At 52.3% G+C, this 19,416-nt stretch overlaps 1 protein-coding gene and 1 long non-coding RNA gene across 8 annotated transcripts in view; one reads left to right on the forward strand and one right to left on the reverse strand.

Annotated features, from left to right (window-relative positions):
* The window catches only part of FAM53A (family with sequence similarity 53 member A), a 44,335-nt gene extending 30,034 nt beyond the window's left edge, over nt 1-14,301 (reverse strand). The window contains exon 1 of one of the 4 annotated variants that reach the window (XM_054554893.2): nt 13,926-14,301. The gene's annotated coding sequence lies outside the window, so the exon portion shown is untranslated. Of the gene's footprint in view, nt 1-11,817; nt 12,924-13,925 lie in introns of those variants that run through there. The other 3 variants (XM_024245754.3, XM_024245755.3, XM_054554891.2) reach the window with 3 other exon arrangements.
* LOC129059222 (uncharacterized) overlaps nt 14,151-19,416 on the forward strand; it is a 33,075-nt gene continuing 27,809 nt past the window's right edge. For 3 of the 4 annotated variants that reach the window (XR_010139576.1, XR_010139578.1, XR_010139577.1), the window contains exons 1-2: nt 14,151-14,484; nt 19,241-19,378. This is a non-coding gene — a long non-coding RNA (uncharacterized LOC129059222). The remainder of the gene's footprint in view (nt 14,485-19,240; nt 19,379-19,416) is intronic. The other variant, XR_010139579.1, reaches the window with a different exon arrangement.

Here is a 19,416-nt window from a genome sequence, read left to right on the forward strand (position 1 = left end):
GGAGCACAAATCAGAGCCAGCCACACTGCACACCCAATGCTGGTCGATGTCAGCTGGGGAAAAGCCACCAGTAACTGGGGTGCCAGCTCACAGCCACAGCCCAGACTCACCTCTGTTCCAGCGTCAGAGCCCCCATCTCACAGCCATGGCCCGGACTCACCTCTGTCCCAGCGTCAGAGCCCCCATCTCACAGCCATGGCCCGGACTCACCTCTGTCCCAGCGTCAGAGCCCCCATCTCACAGCCATGGCCCGGACTCACCTCTGTCCCAGCGTCAGAGCCCCCATCTCACAGCCATGGCCCGGACTCACCTCTGTCCCAGCGTCAGAGCCCCCAGCTCACAGCCACAGCCCGGACTCACCTCTGTCCCACCCTCAGAACCCCCAGCTCACAGCCATGGCCCGGACTCACCTCTGTCCCAGCGTCAGAGCCCCCATCTCACAGCCATGGCCCGGACTCACCTCTGTCCCAGCGTCAGAGCCCCCATCTCACAGCCATGGCCCGGACTCACCTCTGTCCCAGCGTCAGAGCCCCCAGCTCACAGCCACAGCCCGGACTCACCTCTGTCCCACCCTCAGAACCCCCAGCTCACAGCCACGGCCCGGACTCACCTCTGTCCCAGCCTCAGAGCCCTCACAGGACGGGGCTCTATGGCTGACAAGCCAGCCTCCCTCCCTAATCCCACCAACCACTCCTGCAAGGCGAGGGGCCAGCTCCCTTCACACCACACACCACGAGGGGCTACACACCCACCTTCCGAACCCTCCTGATTGCACAACGCACACACGCAACCCTATAAAGGCAACAGCAGCCACACTATAACTTGAAAAAATAATAACTAGGATTTTATTTTAAAAATAGGCCTCACAGTCTGTGTAGAAACAGCTGATTTCAGGGCTGGGGCAGGGAAAAGAGCTGGAGCCTGTTGAGGTGCAGGAAGTGAGGATGGCTCCCCAGCAGCCTGCCTGTGACACAGAGCAAAGCAAGCGGCAGTGAACACAGGCAACCAGGAACCCACGAACATAGGAACCCAGGAACCCATGAACCCAGATACCCAGGAACCCATGAACCTTGGAACCCAGGAACCTACGGACCCACAGACCCAGAACCCACGAACCTAGGAATCCACAAACCCAGGAACCCACAGACCCACAGACTGAGGAACCCACGAACCCAGAAACCCACAGACCCAGGAACCCACGGACCCACAGACCCAGGAACCCACATATCCAGGAACCCAGGAACCCATGGACTCAGGAACCCATGAACCCACGAACCCACGAACCCACGAACCCATGAGCCCACAGATCCAGGAACCCAGGAATCTGCGGACCCAGGAACCCACAAACCCAGGAACTTACGAACCCAGGAACCCACAGACCCAGGGACCCAGGCACCCAAGAACCCAGGAACCCACGGACTCAGAAACCCACAGACCCAGGAACCCAAGAACCCATGAACCCATGGACCCATGGACCCAGGAACCAGGAACCCACGGATCCAGGAACCCATGAACCCAGGAACCCACAGATCCAAGAACCCAGGGACCCAGAGACCCATGGACTCAGGGACCCAGGAACCCTGGGACCCACAAACCCAAAGACCCAGGAACCCAGGAACCCACAGACCCACAAACCGAGGAACCAGGTACCCACAGACCCAGGAACCCATGGACCCATGGACCGAGGAACCAGGAACCCACAGATCCAGGAACCCATGAACCCAGGAACCTACAGATCCAGGAACCACGGGACCCACGGACCCAGGAACCCAGGAACCCACAAACCCAAGAACCCAGGAATCAGGAACCCAGGAACCCACAGATCCAGGTGAGGTGGGGGTGGCGGGAAAGCGCCTCCTCACGGGGTGGTGCGGAGCCACTAGTGAGTGCAGAGAGAATGAGGGAAATGCTTTAAAGTCACCACCTGACCAACATCCCTACACAACAGTCTCAGGCAAGATGCATCCATGATGCTGGACCCGCAGAGAACGTATGGCGAGAAACAGAGCTCACAGCCTCAAAGTGATGCCCAAAACATGCTCGGCAGCCACCAAGGAAAAACAGTAACAGCAGGGATGCCCGGCAGGCACCTGAACCCAGGGATCAATGTGAACACCCCGAGAGCCTCCTGCGAGGCGCCCAGGACACAAACACAGGAACCTCAATTTCCTTTTTTTTTTTTTTTTTTTTGGAGACAGAGTCTTTCTCCATCACCCAGGCTGGAGTGCAGTGGTGCGATCTCGGCTAACTGCAACCTCCGCCTCCCGGGTTCAAGCGATTCTCCTGCCTCAGTCTCCCAAGTAGCCGGGATTACAGGCACACACCACCACACCCAGCTAATTTTTGTATTTGTAGTAGAGACAGGGTTTCACCATGTTGGCCAGGCTGGTCTCAAACTCCTGACCTCCGGTGATCTGCCCACCTCAGCCTCCCACAGTGCTGGGATTACAGGCATGTATCACCACCACGCCTGGCCTGGAACCTGATTATTTAATTCTGAAGAAATGTCAGACAATCTCAAAACAGGCCAACTCTACAAAATGACCAGGCAGAGATCTTCAGAAGCATGGAGTCAGGAAAGAGCTCAGCGAGGCGCTGCCCAGACTGGAGGGGGTCCCAATGCAGCACGTGACCCTGGGTCAGAAAAATGGCAGGGAGGACATGTCCCAAATCTGCCTGAGCACCGTCAGATGCCAGCACCATGCCACACTGATGCCGCACTCCTGGCTGTGACTACTGCCTGTGGTCACGTGAGATGTGAACGCCTGGAGGGTCTGCACGCCCTCGACAGAGAAATGATGACATGTGTGTGCAAGAGTCACACTCTCATAACTCACAGACTTTAAAACATCAGACAGGCTGGGCGCGGTGGCTCATGCCTGTAATCCCAGCACCTTGGAGGCCGAGGGGGTGGATCAGGAGGTCAGGAGATCGAGACCATCCTGGGCCAACATGGTGAAACCCCGTCTCTATTAAAAATATAAAAATTAGCTGGGTGTGGTGGCACGTGCCTGTGGTCCCAGCTACTTGGGAGGCTGAGGCAGGAGAATTGCTTGAACCCAGGAGGTGGAGGTTGCAGTGAGCCGAGATCATGCCACTGCAGTCCAGCCTGGGCAACAGAGTGAGACTGTCTTAAAAAAAAAAAAAAAAAATTACAATAGCATCTGTGAAGACCCTATTTCTAAATAAAGTCACATTTGCAAGTATTAGGGGTGCAGACTTGAACATAACCTCCTGGGGGATGCGATTCCACACACACAATGCCAGGCCCGTCTCCTCTTACAAGAAACTGAGCCATGAGGATGCAGCACCAGTCACGAGGCGTGATGGACAGCAAGTCCCTCCCCCTTGGTGGTTGTCAGAGGCCAGTCTCCAGTCTGCATGAGGGAAGTCTGAGGAAGGAGCAGTTCAGGACCAGAGGAAGCCGCTGCCGGAGCTGGGAAAGCCCAGAGATACAGAAACAGTGACGGATGGTGGCAGTGAGAAGGATGCCACAGGACCCTACCATGGCAGGACAGCCTTCTCGAGGGGTGATCAGAGAGGCCCCTCTAAGGCAGTGACATTGAAGCCAGGATGGAAAGCTAAACAAGAGGGTCCCGGAAAAGGAGACAAAGGCCAGGACAAGTGGAAAGAGACCTCTCGGTTCGAGGTAGAGGCAGAAGAGACGTGGGAAGTGAGAGAAACCTGGCTCCCGCTGCCAGAACTCACTGTCCCTGCCACCAACAGGTGAGGAGTGGGACCCAGCAAGAACAAAGAGGACACACCACCTGAGCTCCGGGAAGCACAGCTGGCATCAGGCATTCCCTCGCCCCTACTCCAGGACCTCTCAGCACCAGCCCCTCCGAACAGGAAGCAGTCCCTCCCAAGCCCACGAGCACTGCCCTGAGCCCGGGCAATGCCTTCTCCCCACATTTAAGTAGGCTCACTTCAGATGACGGCTACAACGAACTCACTTCCACTTTTCCAGCATTAAGTCGCCATTCTCGCTCCCAAAGGCTCCTTTTAACTGCACCGTAACTCCCTTCCTTGTAACTGCACTGGTGACTTAGCCGACAACCCCAGGAGCTTTCCCTGCCTCTCTTTCCATGTCTGCACCCAGCTCAAGCCTAATCCTCAAGGTCTGGAGGACCGCAGCAGCCTACACTCATTCCCATCCACTGGGCAACCCTTGGCCCGACCTCAACGGAAAGCAGATCACGGTGCTTTGGCCCCCAGAAAGAGCCTCCTCAGCCCTTAGGACAGAGGCCAAAATCCTCACCCTGGTCCCCCAACTCCCCCATCTTCTCCCCTCACTCCCCAGGATCTGGCCACACCAGTGCCCTGCAGACCCCTAGGAGGGTCAAACCCAGAGCTGGAGCTCCATGGGGGCAGCAGGGATGAGCCCCCACCACAGGCAGTGCCTCAGCTCAGATGGCCGCCTCACAGGACAGCAGCAAAATGCCCTCGGCTGGCGGCTCTGGCCACTCTCATTCTCCAGGACTCCATTCTCCAAAAAGGCACCAAGCAGTTTCGACTTTTCTGTGTTTTAATTTAACTCGATCCACATGGAGTCAGATACAGTATTTGTAGAGCCATGAATTAGTTTCCTATAACCAAGTATCACAAAGTGGTGGCTTAGGATAGAAATAAACTGGCCAGCTGTCCTTGGAGGCTGGGAGTCCAAGACCAAGATGCCAGTGGGGCCATGCCCCTCTGAAGGCTCTGGGGAGGGATGTGCTCAGACCTCCCTCCCGGCTCTGGCGTCACTCCACTCTTCCCACCACATTCTCCCTGTGTGTGCCTGTATCCAAGTCTCCCCATTTAATAAGGACATTAGTCATTTTGGGGCAGGACCCACCATGCTCCAGTGTGACCCCATCTTAACTAATTACATCTGCAACAACCCTATTTCCAAGTAAGTGCACATTCTAAAGTACTGGGGGGGTCAGGACTTCAACATGTGACTTTTGGGGGCAGACCTCATTCAACCCATAAACAAGTTGTATTTTATTTCACCACGGCAACACACACAGGGTGCTGGCTTATAAACCAATACTGAGCTACTCCCGAACGTGCAGAGGCCTCACCCCTGCCACTCCACAGTGAGCACTTCTATCCCTTCAGCCCTGTCCTCCGGTACTTACTACACCCATGCACACAGCCTGCGGACACTGCTGCTCCTGGACTGTGCCCCAGCGCGCCCCTCTGAGCATCACCTGCTGGCTTGAAGGCACGTCAGAGTGTATCTCTTTGCCAACACAGCCCCACCCCCCACCTCCCAATACGGCTGTGTGAACATTTTGTCAAGTCATCGCTGACATTACCACGTCACTATAGTGTTTCCAGTTAGGCCACACAGTGGGGTCTGTTCTCCAAAGTTCACAATTTCTTCCTTTTTACAAGTACAAAGTTTCTGCCTAGTATAAACTCTTGCCCCAAATTCCCCAGCAGATTTATAAACCTCCTAGGAATGAGCCTTTTGGTCAAAGATGTCAGGACACCTTCAGCCCTTTTGCTCCCAGAGTCCCACCTTGTGCTCAGGACTGGCGGGGCTGTGCTCTAGCCCACTCGGGGCACCCCTCACCCTCATCTTGCAGCTTCCTGAGAAGGGGGGCACGTGAAGACCACATCTCTTCTCTCCTCCACTTCTGTAAGAAGCCCACTCCCAGGATGCCTGCTCAGCTTTCAGGGTCTTCTCTCGCCCCAACTTTAGAAAATGCTCAAGGAGCCTCAAGCAAAGTCTTCCTTGGTCCAGAGATCACGTCCTTCCAGCCCGGCTCATGGCGCACTCTGCACTCCACCCTGGTCTGCATCTCTGTCTGTTCCTGGACTCCGTGTCCCACGCTTGCTGCTGTTGCCGCCTGTTCCTGGACTCCGTGTCCCACGCTTGCTGCTGGACTCTGTGTCCCACGCTTGCTGCTGTTGCCGCTGTTCTAGGATCTGTCCTCCGTTCCTCCAACCCTTCCAATGACGTGTGTATGCTTCACCCCCACGGGCTCCCTCCTCTTCTCCAAATGCCCATGTCGGGACCTGTCTTCACGCTTATCTCTAAGCCTACATATACAGGGCTGCTTTTCATGGGGGGTTTTAAATTACTTTTTCTGGTCCCTGCGCTCTGTATCTCAGCTCCCTTGGTCTTCTCTGCTTTTCCTGGCTTCTGCTTTCATGCTGGAGGTTTCCTCTGATGTTGCTCATTCTAGCTCTCCATTCACACACAGAGGGAAGAGCTGTCAACACGCTGCCTCACTGCAGAGGGATGCAGTGGCCGTGTCCTCCCTTCAGATGGCAAGAGAACTCACCCTGAGACCAGCCTGGCCAACATGGTGAAACCCCATCTCTACTAAAAATACAAAAATTAGCTGAGCGTGGTAGCAAGCGCCTATAATCCCAGCTACTCAGGAGGCTGAAGCAGGAGGATTACTTGAATCTGGGAGGCGGAGGTCACGGTGAGCTGAGACTGCACCACTGCGCCCCAGCCTGGGTGACAGAGTGAGACTCCATCTCAAAAAATAAATAAATAAAGTTTATACAGAGAGGCAAAAAACCCAGAATAGCCCACATATTAAAGGAGAAGAACAAAGTTGGAGGACTGACACTATCCAACTCTAAGACTTCTTATAAAGTTGCTGTAATCAAGACAGTGTGTGGCCAGGCACAGTGGCTCACACCTGTAATCCCTGTACTTTGGAAGGCTGAGGGAAGAGGATTGCTTGGGCCCAGGAGTTCAAGACCAGCCTGGGCAACATAGCGAGACTCTATCTCTACATAAAATTTTAAAATTACCTGCATGCCTATAATCCTAGCTACTTAGAAGGCAGAGGTGGGAGGACTGCTTCAGCCCGAGAGGTGGAGGATGCAGTGATCCATGATTGCACTGCTGCACTCCGACCTGGGTGACACAACAAGACCCTGTCTCAAAAAAAAAAAAAAAAAAACAGTGTGGGGCAGGCAAAAGAATAGGCAATTGGATCAATGGAACAGGCAGAACAGAGAGCCCAGATATAGAACCACATAGTCACTGATCTTTGACAAAGGAGCAATGGCAATACAATAGAGAACAGACAGTCCTTTCAACAAGTGCTGCTGAAAAACTAGACATCACCAGAAAAAAAGACATGAGGCCGGATGCAGTGGCCCACGCCTGTAATCCCAGCACTTTGGAAGCCCGAGATGGGTGGATCACTTGAGGTCAAGAGTTCAAGACCAGCCTGGCCAACATAGTTAAACCCCACCTCTACTAAAACTATAAAAATTAGCCAGGGGTGGTGGCGCACACCTGTAATCCCAGCTACTCGGGAGGCTGAGGCAGGAGAATCACTTGAACCCGGGAGGCAAAGGATGCAGTGAGCTGAGATCACACCACTGTACTACAGCCTGGGCAACAGAGCAAGGCTCCATCTCAAAAAAAAAAAAAAAAAACACATGGATTGTATGGACACCCTTCATGAAAAGTAACTCAAAATGGATCACAGACCTAAAGTAAAAGGCAAAACTATAAAAATCCTAGTAGATAGATAACACAGGAGAAAAATATAGATGACTTTGGGTTTGGCGATGACTTTTGAGATACAACACTGAAGGCACGATCCATCAAAGAAAGAATTGTTAATGAAGAATTTAACTTCATTAAAATTAATATCTGCTCTGCAAAAGACACTGTCAAGAGAATAAAAATCAGTTCCAGACTGAAAGAAAATATTTGCAAAAGACTTATTTGACAAAGAACCATTATCCAAAATATAAAAAGATATTTTAAAATTCAACAATAAGAAAACAACCCCAGCCTGGCCAACATGGTGAAACCCCATCTCTACCAAAAAAACTACAAAAATTAGCCAGGCGTGCTGGAACACACCTGTAATCCCAGCTACTCGGGAGGTCGAAGTAGAAGAATCACTTCAACCCAGGAGCTGAGGTTCCAGTAAGCCGAGATCACACCACTGCACTCCAGCCTAGGTGACAGAGTGAGACCATGCCTCCAAAAAAAAAAAAGCCAGCTGCAGTGGTTCATGCCTGTAATCCCACTTTGGGAGGCCAAGGCAGGTGGACCAACTGAGGTCAGGAGTTCGAGACCAGCCTGGCCAATGTGGTGAAACCCCATCTCTACTAAAACTACAAAAATTAGCCTGGCATGGTGGAGTGCGCCTGTAATCCCAGCTACTCGGGAGGCTGAGGCAGGAGAATCCCTTGAACCCAGGAGGCGGAGGTTGCAGTGAGCCGAGATAGCACCACTGCACTCCAGGCTAGGCAATAAGAGGGAAACTCCATTTCAAAAAAAAAAAGAACCCAACCCAACTAAAGAAAAAAAAATGGGGCAAAGACTTTAACAGACACCTCACCAACTAGGGCCGGGTATGGTGCTCACGCCTGTAATCCCAGCACTTTGGGAGACCGAGGTGGGTGGATCACCTGAGATCAGGAGTTCGAGACCAGCCTGGCCAACATAGTGAAACCCCGTCTCTACTAAAAATACAAAATTTAGCCGGGAATGATGGCAGGCGCCTGTGAGCGCAGCTACTCGGGAGGATGAGGCGGCAGTTGCAATGAGCCAAGATCGCACCATTGCACTCCAGCCTGGGCGACAGGTCAAGACTCTCTCTCAAAAAAAAAAAAAGTCTGGGCGCGGTAGCTCACACCTGTAATCCCAGCACTTTGGGAGGCCGAGGCAGGCAGATCACCTGAGGTCAGGAGTTCAAGACCAGCCTGGCCAACATGGAGAAACCCCGTCTCTGCTAAAAATACAAAATTAGCCAGGCGTGGTGGCACATGCCTGTAAACCCAGCTACTCGGGAGGCTGAGGCAGGAGAATCACTTGGAACCCAGGAGGCAGAGGTTTCGGTGAGCCGAGATCGCACCATTACACTCCAGCCTGGGCAACAAGAGTGAAACTCCGTCTCAAAAAAAAAAAACAAACAAACAGAAAAAAAAAAAAAACCACTACACACAAGGTACCACTACACACCAATTAGAATGTCCAAAATCCAGAACACTAACAACACCCAAGTGCTGAGGAGGATATGGAGCAACTGTGTACATGATCCAGGAATCCTGCTCCTTGGTATTTACCCAAAGGAACTAAAAACTTATGTCCACACAAAACCGCACACAGATGCCCATAGCAGCTGTATCCATAAGTGCCAAAACTTGGAAACAACCAAGATTTCCTGTAGGTGAGTAGATAAAGTGTGGTACATCCAGACAATATAATATTATTTGGCACTAAAAAGAAATGAGCTAGCAAACCATCAAAAAATATAGAAGATATTTAAATGCATATCACTAAGTGAAAGAAACGAGTCTGAAATGGCTATGTATTGTATGATTCCAACCATATGGCATTCTGGAAAAGGTTAACTGTGGAGACTATTTAAAAACAAACAAACAAACAAAAAAAAAAACAGTGGCTGCCAGGGGCTAGGGGTAGAGAGAGGTGAGGCAGGGCACAGATTTTTAAGGCAGTGAAACTATTCTGCATGATACTATCATGGTTGACAAAGGTCATTACACATTTGTCCAAATCCATAGACTACAACGCCAAGAGTGAACCCTGATGTCAACTATGGACTCTGGATAATAAGCATGTGTCCATGTAGATTCATCCACTGTAGCAAATGTACCACTCTGGTGGGGGATGCTAGTCATACAGGAGGCCCTGCACATGTGAGGGCAGAAGGTATAGTGTCTAGCAACTCGATTTTTTTTTGAGATGAAGTTTCACTGTTGCTGCTCAGGCTGAAGTGCAACGGCACGACCTCAGCTCACTGCAACCTCAGCCTCCCGAGTTCAAGTGATTCTCCCGCCTCAGCCTCCCAAGTAGTTGGGATTGCAGGCGCCCGCCACCACGTCCAGCTATTTTTTGTATTTTTTAGTAGAGACAGGGTTTCGCCATGTTGGCCAAGCTGCTCTTCAACTCCTGACCTCAGGTGACCTGCCCGCCTTGTAGGGTCCAGCCCCACAAGGTCGGTGGGTTTCTCCCGGTGTCTCAGCCTCCCAAAGTGCTGGGATTACAGGTGTGAGCCACCACGCCCGGCTGAACTCGCTATTTTTAAGTGCACTGAAGCCATATTTGAAGTGTTTCTTTTGCAACCCAACAAAGGAGAAAAAACTCAAATCTTTTTTTTTTCTCTTTTGAGATGAAGCCTCAGTCTGTTGCCTAGGCTCACTGCAGCCTCCACCTCCCTGGCTGAAGCAATCCTCCCACCTCAGCCTCCCAAGTAGCCAGGACTACAGGTGCACACCACCATACCCGGCTAATTTTTTATTTTTATTTTTTGTAGAAATGGGGGTCTCACTATGTTGCCCAGGCTGGTCTCCAACTCCTGGGCTCAAGTGATCCTCCTGCCTCAGCCTTCCAAAATGCTGGGGTTACAGGTGTGAGCCACCAAGCCTGGCCAAGAAATTCAAATCGTAAAATGAAGATTATCATTCTAACCACTCCAGTGGTGAGAAAAGGCTGCACCATATCACCACATGGAAGAAGATAAACTGTGCCAAATAATTTCATTGTGAGGTAAAGAACACTAGGTGAGCTCTGGACAGCTGCACAAAGCTCCGGGTTCAGACACCAGTTGGGCCCACTAATTAGCCAGGCCAAGTAACTTCACCTGGACAAGTAACTTCACCTCTCCAGGCCTGGATTCCTTGGAAACTAACAATGGGAAGAAACCACGCACTTCATGAGGCTTCAAGGAATCAAATTAAACTAAATAACACGTGACAGTTCCTGAGTCCCTGACACACATTTTCAAATTATGACCACTTAATAACAAATGCTTAAAAGATTGTGAAATTCAATTTTGCTTTAGTATCATTGCAGAAAATGCCAAAAGGGTTTATATAAAATTTTTTAATTTCCTTTTTTTTTTTTTTTTTTTGAGACGGAGTCTCACTCTGTCATCAGGGTGGAGTGCAGTGGCGCCATCTTGACTCACTGCAACCTCCACCTCCTGGGTTCAAATGATTCTCCTGCCTCAGCCTCCGGAGTAGCTGGGATTACAGGCGCACACCACCACACCCAGCTAATTTTTCCATTTTTAGTAGAGACGGGGTTTCACCATGTTGGCCAGGATGGTCTCGATCTCCTGACCTCGTGATCCGCCCGCCTCGGCCTCCCAAAGTGCTGGGATTACAGGTGTGAGCCACCGCGCCCAGCCTTAATTTCCTTTTTTAAAAAAACATTTTCCCTGTTCCCAATGCACCGGTGAAAAATACCTAAGTGTTTTCTTCGTTCTTTTATCTACCAGCTAAAAATGTGTACTCTCTCAGATTAGAGCCTCTTCCTATTTCTGTTTCCTGTGCACATCATTGCATGTGAGCAACTACCTCTATAACTAGAAAGGCCTCAAATGCATGCACTAAAAAAAAAAAAAAGAAAAAATTACTTTGGCATTTTCTCTTATATACTTCAAGTAGTAACAAAAACGTTCTGTGATCCCCACGTCCAACCTAAGTCAAGAAACATAAGGACGCATCCAAGGGGCGGAACCATTACCAAGGCCTCAGTGAGTGTGACCCTCAAAGTCGCAACACAGAACACAACAGAGGGACAAAGCTGCAGAATCAAAAGCTCTAAGTTCACGGGACAGCACGGGGAACCAACTATCAAGCCACAGAAGGGGATCAGGACTGCCAGTACCCAGCGCACAAGGAGGACTCAAGGAGGCGGGACAATGGCGCCGGACGAGGAAAAACTACAATTGTCTGAAAGAACTACCACCTAGTTTTCCTGCGCTAACTAACCCAATTTAAAGAAAAGTCACTGTTTCTAAACAATGTCAATTTCCATTTTGGGGTAATATTGAAGAGCTTTAAATAAATCAAAACCGTTTCCCAGCCTACCTTCAGGGTGCAAGGGTGCACTTTCCTTCTAGCACCCACTCTGATAAGGGACAAGCTCAGGCGACAGGAGGGTGTTTAAAGCAGCATCAATATGTTCAGGTTAAATTTCTTAAATATTGTGAAACGGAAGCACATTCTTTTCCTTTTTTGTTTCGTTTTAAGACTAGTCAAGTGCAGTAGTGAGAAGGGGGAAAGAGTGGAACAAGGAGTTCGATCTGTAACGGACTGAACAAGCAAGAGAGACAACTCACTCCCTTGGCACCAGCCACAAGCACATTCTTGAAGCCAAACTCATCCATCCGTACTGGGAGATAGATGATCACAGAAACATCAAGTGTGAGTCTGGTTTGAGTTTAAAACGAAAAGTGCTTTAGAGTTATGGAAGCTTAGCTTCAAAGAAAAGGCACCAAGGATGCCGTGCGAAAACTCACGAGGCCACTTAACACAGGCTGCGTGGGAAACAGGGGCTCCGCGACTGCGCTCAGATTAAGGGAAAAAGACACCCCTCTAGAGTCGGGCAGCAGCGGGCGGGCACCGGCGCCTTCTCCACACAGGAGAATCTCGGCGATTTACACCCTCCAGACTACGCAGAAAAAGCGGCTTCGGAATCCGCCGCAAGTCCCCTCCTCGGGTCGCCGGGGAAGTCTGGCCTCCCGCGTCTGGGTCCCCTTCGGGACGCCCCAAGGCCCCGTTTACCACGGCGACTCCCCGCCTCTCGCGCCACCGAACCACGGCGCGGGGCCACCAGGGCGGGCCTCGCCTCGCGCGGGAAAGTCGCCTCGACGGGCGGCGCAGACGGCGGGGGCTCGGGGACGTAGTCCACGCGCCCAGCTCGGAGCGCAGGGCCCCGCGCCACGACCGCCCGCGCCCTCCACGTGCCGCGGGCAAAGCTCGGAGCCAGTGCGCCGAGGCATGGGCGGCGTGGACAAGAGAGGAGGAGGCGGCGGCGCGCTCCGCCCGGGCTTGGTACCTGAGCGCCGCCGCAGAGCCGCGGAGCGAGAAGACGTGTGGCCGCCCAGACCCCGCTCGCTCAGGGCGACGCGCCTCAGCCGCGGCGGAACAAAACCGCGGCCGCCGCCCCGCCCCCTCCGGCCGCCCTCATTGGCCGCCCGCGCCCCGCCGCCGCCGCGAGCCCGTCAGCCGCCGCCTTTTCCACGCCGGCCCTCAGCCGCGCCGCGCCGCGCCGACGGAGGGGGCGGGGCCTCCAGGCGCCCAGGCTCGCACCGCCCGCCGAGCCCGCCGAGCCCTGTGCGAGGGTCTGGCCCCGCCCCCGGGTCGACGCCCCGCCCCCTGCGCGCGTGCGTGCCGGGCACTCGGCGGCGTCCTCCAGGCCTAGAAGGCAAGACCCGTGGCGGCGGCGACCTGAGGCGGCGGGGCGGGACGCGCAGCGGGGAGGGCCCGGCCGGCGCTAGCTGTGGCTCAGGCGGTGACCCAGCCCTGGGCGTGCGGTCTCGGGGCCCGAGGCTTGCCGCCGCCGCCTTCCCGCCTGCCCGCTGTGTGGCCGTGGGCAGGTCGCTCGCCCTCTCGGGTCGCACTTCTGCACCTGCACAGTGTGAATTAGGCCCTCGCTCATGGGCGCCCAGGGCGGACCGTGCTGCAGGGCTCCTTCTGGCGATAGGCGGGGTTGGGGCCTGGTTCCGTCCGAGCACAGCAGGCCCAGGGAGACCGGACTCTTGGGGGGTCCCTAGGGATGAGCACCCTGCAGAGAGGGTGGCGGGCAGCGGAAGGAGGCCGTGCCCCGCTCTCGGGGTCTCCAGCAAACTCCCAGGAAGGGGGTCCCTGCCTCCCTCTCCAGCCTGCCGTGCTCTGATGTGCCCTGGGTGAGATGAGCCGCCTGACCCAGGGCGGGCCTCTGACGGCCAGGTGTGCTGGCCGTGGGCTGTGTGGATATTCGCCACTCTGGAGATTCCACTGAGGTAGGGCGGGATTTGTTTCAGACCAGATGATTTCTCAAAGGTGCAGGAGAAAAATGCTTCCCATCCCTGGAGAGGGGTCCCTGGGGTGGGAGGGGCCTGAGGGACCCTGCGGTCCAGTGCCTCCCCATGTGCATCCCCTGAGGGTTTGGTGGGGGTGGGGAGAAGGGGTGGTCTGACGGGAGAAAGAGCTACCTGTGTCCCTTGGCCACCGTGGGGCTCGATGGCCAGGTCCCACAGTGGACACTGAGGGCAGACAGATGCATGGAGGCTGGCTGGTTCCGGGAATAGGCTATGGGTGAGGCCACGCAGCACCCCTGGGGCTGGATGTTGGGGGAGGCATCGGGGCTCCCAGGGGTCAGGCTGGGGCCTCCAACAGTTCTGGGCCTGGTAAGGCTGGTCCTGTGCAGGCTGCGAAGCCAGGCCAGCTGACGCCAGGACGGGCTGGAGTCAGCCTCACGTGTCTGGAAGAGTGGGAGTCCCAGCGGGGCTGGGGAGGGGAGAAGGGCTGGAGCAGGTGTCCAGGCCATTCTCTTCGCTGGGGTCCGGTAATCCCCCACCTGCAACAGTCAGGCTGTGCTGGCCAGGTTACCCAAGGACAAGTGTCTTTGTGACGTGGACCAGAGCAGAAAGTGGCCAGAACAGGATGAGGGCACCTGTGCCCTGGGCGAGGCTCTGCCCATGGCAGCCCCTCCTGAGTTGGGTTTCCATCCTGGCCCCTGTGGACCGGAGACAACCACCTCAAATCACAAAGGTCAGAGCTGTGTGACTGATTAAGTTATATCTACCCACCCCTCTCAGCCATTACTTGGATAATTATTAAGGGCTTTTAGTGGATTAAGAAATAGAGTCGGCAGGATGCAGTGGCTCATGCCTGTAATCCTAGCACTTTGGGAGGCCGAGGCGGGTGGATCACCTGAGGTAAGGAGTTCAAGACCAGCCTGGCCAACATGGTGAAACCTGGTCTCTACTAAAAATACAGAAATTAGCCGGGCGTGCTGGCGGGCGCCTATAATCCCAGCCACTTGGGAGGCTGAGACAGGAGAATCGCTTGAACCTGGGGAGCGCGGAGGTTGCAGTGAGCCGAAATCACATCACTCCAGCCTGGGGGAAAGAGCGAAACTCCGTCTCAAAAAAAAAAAAAAAATAGAGTCTGTGCCCCTTTAAAGTAATGTCCCATTTGCCTTGATGATCTCCAGTAAAACCGAAAAGCATTTCAAAGCCCTCCTACAGGGCAGATTACAGGGACACACTTGCTGGCTAGAGATGGTTGCTGGGTCTCAGAGCTCAGACCCCTCCCTCATGTGGGAGGAGTCAGATCAGGGCCCTGTTTCAGGCTGCTGTGGGGCAGTTGGCCTGCCTTGGCTGAGGGCCCGTCATCACAGTGCTGTGTATCTAGCCCTTGCTGTGGACTAGCCCACGGGAAGGTGTTGGAATCCTCCCCATTTTACAGATAAGGAAGCTGAGCCTCAGAGCAAAGGAATTTGTCCCACCATAGTGACAGTCTGTGGCTTTGCCAACACCCACTCTCCTGATGGCCCTCTGAGAATGCCACCTGCTCCCATACAGGAGAAGCCACCTTGTCTCAGGTCCATGGTGGTCTGGCGTTGATGAAGCCCTGAAGGGAAGGGCGGGGCTGGCCTGGTGCCCACGCCTTTCTGATGCTGCACGGCTGTTCTGGGCAGGTTCCCCAGAGCCACTGGGATGGGGCTGGCTTGGGTAGCAGGGACCCTAGGATGGGCCTGACCAAGTCTCCCTTGCCTGACTCTGGGACTGAAGAAACACTATCACAAAAGGTCACATGCTGGATGATTCCATTTACATGCAATGTCCAGAATAGGCAAATAACAAGTAGATTAGCGGGTCTGGGGGGAATGGGGAACAACTGCCTACTGGGTACCGGGTCTCCTTTTGAGGTGATGAAAATGTTTTGAAACTAGATAGAGGGAGTGGCCACACAACATCATGAATGTATTAATGCCACTAAGTTGTATGCTTTAAGTGGTTTATTTTATATGAATTTCACCTCCGTAAGAACTAACAAGGCCAGGCGCGGTGGCTCACACCTGTAATCCCAGCACTTTGGGAGACCGAGGCAGATGGATCATGAGGTCAGGAGTTCGAGACCAGCCTGGCCGAGATGGTGAAACCCCATCTCTACTAAAAATACAATAATTAGCCGGACACGGTGGCGGGCGCCTGTAATCCCAGCTACTCCAGAGGCTGAGGCAAGAGAATCGCTTGAACCCAGGAGGCAGAGGTTGCAGTGAGCCGAGATGGTGCCACTGCACTCTAGCCTGGGTGACAGAGCAAGATTCCATCTCAAAAAAAGAAAAAAAAAAGAAAAAACTAACTAACAAAAGGATCTGGAACTAACAAAAAGGATCTGGAAGCCATGTTGGCAAAAATTTGACAAAACTGGTTATGTGTGCAGAGGCTTTATGTTATTTTCCATACTCTTCTGTACACCTCATGTATCTTTCACAATTTAAAAAAATTAAAGGCAAGGTGGCTTACCCCTATATCCTTATAGATTTTTAATCTACTTGTTCTATCAATTACTGAGGGAGCAGTGTTGAAATCTCCGAATATAATTGTGGATTTGTCTTTTTTTTTTTTTTTTTTTTTGAGACGGGAGTCTCGCTCTGTCACTTAGGCTGGAGTACAGTGGTGCCATCTCGGCTCACTGCAAGCTCCACCTCCCGGGTTCACGGCATTCTCCTGCCTCAGCCTCCCAAGTAGCTGGGATGACAGGCGTCTGCCACCGTGCCCGGCTAATTTTTTGTATTTTTTTAGTAGAGATGGAGTTTCACCGTGTTAGCCAGGATGGTCTCTATCTCCTGACCTCGTGATCCACCCACCTTGGCCTTCCAAAGTGCTGGGATTATAGGCGTGAGCCATCGCGCCCAGCCAGATTTGTCTATTTTTCATTTGACGTCTATCAACCTTTTACCTCATGTGTTATTAACCTGTTATCAAGTGTGTACTCATTTTGGATTGCTAATCTTTCTGCAGAAATGACCCCTTTATCACTAGGAAATGTTTTGCTTTCTGCCTGACGACTAACATTTCTTGTTCTGAAGCCTACTTTGTCTAATATACCATATACCCACTCAAGCTTTCTTTTGATTATGTTAGTGCAGTATATCTTTTTCCAGCCTTTTACTTTGAACCTATATATGCCTTTATATTGAAAATGGGTTTCATGTAGACAGCCTGGGTATAACTTTTTCATCCAGTCTGACAATCTCTGACTCTTATTAGAGTATTTAGACCATCTATATTTAATGTGATTATCAGTATAGTTGATTATTTGCCACCTTGCTATTTTCTATTTTTCTATGTATCCTATCTGTTCTTTCTCCCTTGTTTACTTGTTTCCACTGTTCTGGATTAATTGTTTTGTTTTGGTTTTTTTGAGACATGGTCTCTCTCTGACACCCAGGCTGGAGTGCAGTGGTGCAATCTTGGCTCACTGCAACCTCTGCCTCCCAGGTTCAGATGATTCTTGTGCCTCAGGCTCCTGAGTAGCTGGAATTACAGGTGTGTGCCACCACAGCTGGCTTTTTTTTTTTTTGTATTTTTACTAGAGACAAGGTTTTGCCATGTTTGCTAGGCTGGTCTGGAACTCCTGGCCTCAAGCAATCAGCCCACCTCAGCCTCCCGAAGTGCTGGGATCACAGGCGTGAGCCACCGCACCAGGCCTAATGTTATTTTTTATTATTATAAAAAATTTAAGGTCGGGCGTGCTGGCTCACGCCTGTGATCCCAGCACTTTGGGAGGCCGGGGCAGGCAGATCATGAGGTCAGGAGATCGAGACCATCCTGGCTAACACAGTGAAACCCTGTCTCTACTAAAAATACAAAAAAAAAATTAGCTGGGCATGGTGGTGGGCGCCTGTAGTCCCAGCTACTTGGGTGGCTGAGGCAGGAGAATGGTGTGAACCCGGGAGGCAGAGCTTGCAGTGAGCCGAGGGTGACTGCACTCCAATCTGGGCAACAGAGCAAGACTCCATCTCAAAAAAAAAAGAAAAAGGCCAGGCGCAATGGCTCATGCCTGTAATCCCAGCACTTTGGGAGGCCGGAGCGGGCGGATCATGAGGTCAGGAGATTGAGACCATCCTGGCTAACGCGGTGAAACCCTGTCTCTACTAAAAACACAAAAAATTAGCCGGGCATGGTGGCGGGCGCCTGTAGTCCCAGCTACTCCGGAGGCTGAGGCAGGAGAATAACGTGAACCCGGGAGGCAGAGCTTGCAGTGAGCCAAGAGTGCACCACTGCACTCTAGCCTGGGCGACAGAGCAAGACTTCGTCTCAAAAAAAAAAAAAAAAAAGTATTGGAGATAGGTAGTGATAATGGTTATACAACAATGTGAGTGTACATAATGCCACTGAACTGTATACTTTAAAATTATAAGATAGGGGCCGGGCGCGGTGGCTCACGCCTGTAATCCCAGCACTTTGGGAGGCCGAGGCGGGCAGATCATGAGATCAGGAGATCGAGACCATCCTGGCTAACATCCTGGTTTCTTTTAGTAGAAACCCCATCTCTACTAAAAAAAATACAGAAAATTAGCCGGGCGTGGTGGTGGGTGCCTGTAGTCCCAGCTACTCGGGAGGCTAAGGCAGGAGAATAGCGTGAACCCGGGAGGCAGAGCTTGCAGTGGCACATGCCTGTAGTCAGTGAGACCCTGTCTAAAAAAAAAAAAAATTTATTCTCATAAAGTCCTCTGTTGGATATGTGGTTTACACCAGTGGTCCCCAGCCTTTTTGGCACCAGAGACCAGTTTCATGAGGGACAGTTTTTCCACAGACAGAGTAGGGATGGATTCAGGATGAAACTGTTGCACCTCAGATCATCAAACATTAGTATGATTCTCATAAGGACCAGATCCCTCACATGCGCAGTTCACAGTAGGGCTCATGCTCCTGTGAGAATCTAATGCTGCTGCTGATCTGACAGGAGGCAGAGCTCAGGCGGTAATGCTCTCTCACCTCCTGCTGGGCAGCCCAGCTCCTAACAGGCCACAGACTGGTACCAGTCCCCAGCCCAGGGGTTGAGTACCTGTGGCTTACACATATTCTCCTCTAATCTGTAATTTGTCTTTATTTGTCTTTTCATTCTTTTTTTTTTTTTTTTTTTTTTTTTTTGAGAAGGAGTCTTGCTCTGTCACCCAGGCTGGAGTGCGGTGGTGCGATCTCAGTTCACTGCAAGCTCCACCTCCCGTGTTCATATCTTTCTGCTGCCTCAGCCTCCCCAGCAGCTGGGACTACAGGCGCACGCCGCCACGCCCGGCTAATTTTTTTGTATTTTTAGTAGAGATGGAGCTTCACCATGTTAGCCAGGATGGTCTCGATCTCCTGACGTCGTGATCCGCCTGCCTCGGCCTCCCGATGTGCTGGGATTACAGGTGTGAGCCACTGAGTCTGGACCTTTTCATTCTTTTAACGGTATTTGGCAGAACAAAAGTTTTTATTTATTTTTATTTATTTATTTTTTTCTGAGACAGGGTCTCACTCTGTCACCCAGGATGGGTTGCACTGGTGTGATCATAGTTCACTGCAGCCTCAAACTCCTGAGCTCAAGGGATCCTCCCACCTCAGCCTCCGGAGTACCTGGAACTACAGGTCTGTGCCACCATGCCCAGGTAATTTTTATTTATTTATTTATTTATTTTTGAGACGG

The sequence above is a fragment of the Pongo abelii genome, chromosome 3 (genome assembly GCF_028885655.2).
Source record: "Pongo abelii isolate AG06213 chromosome 3, NHGRI_mPonAbe1-v2.0_pri, whole genome shotgun sequence".
Classification (NCBI taxonomy): domain Eukaryota; kingdom Metazoa; phylum Chordata; class Mammalia; order Primates; family Hominidae; genus Pongo; species Pongo abelii.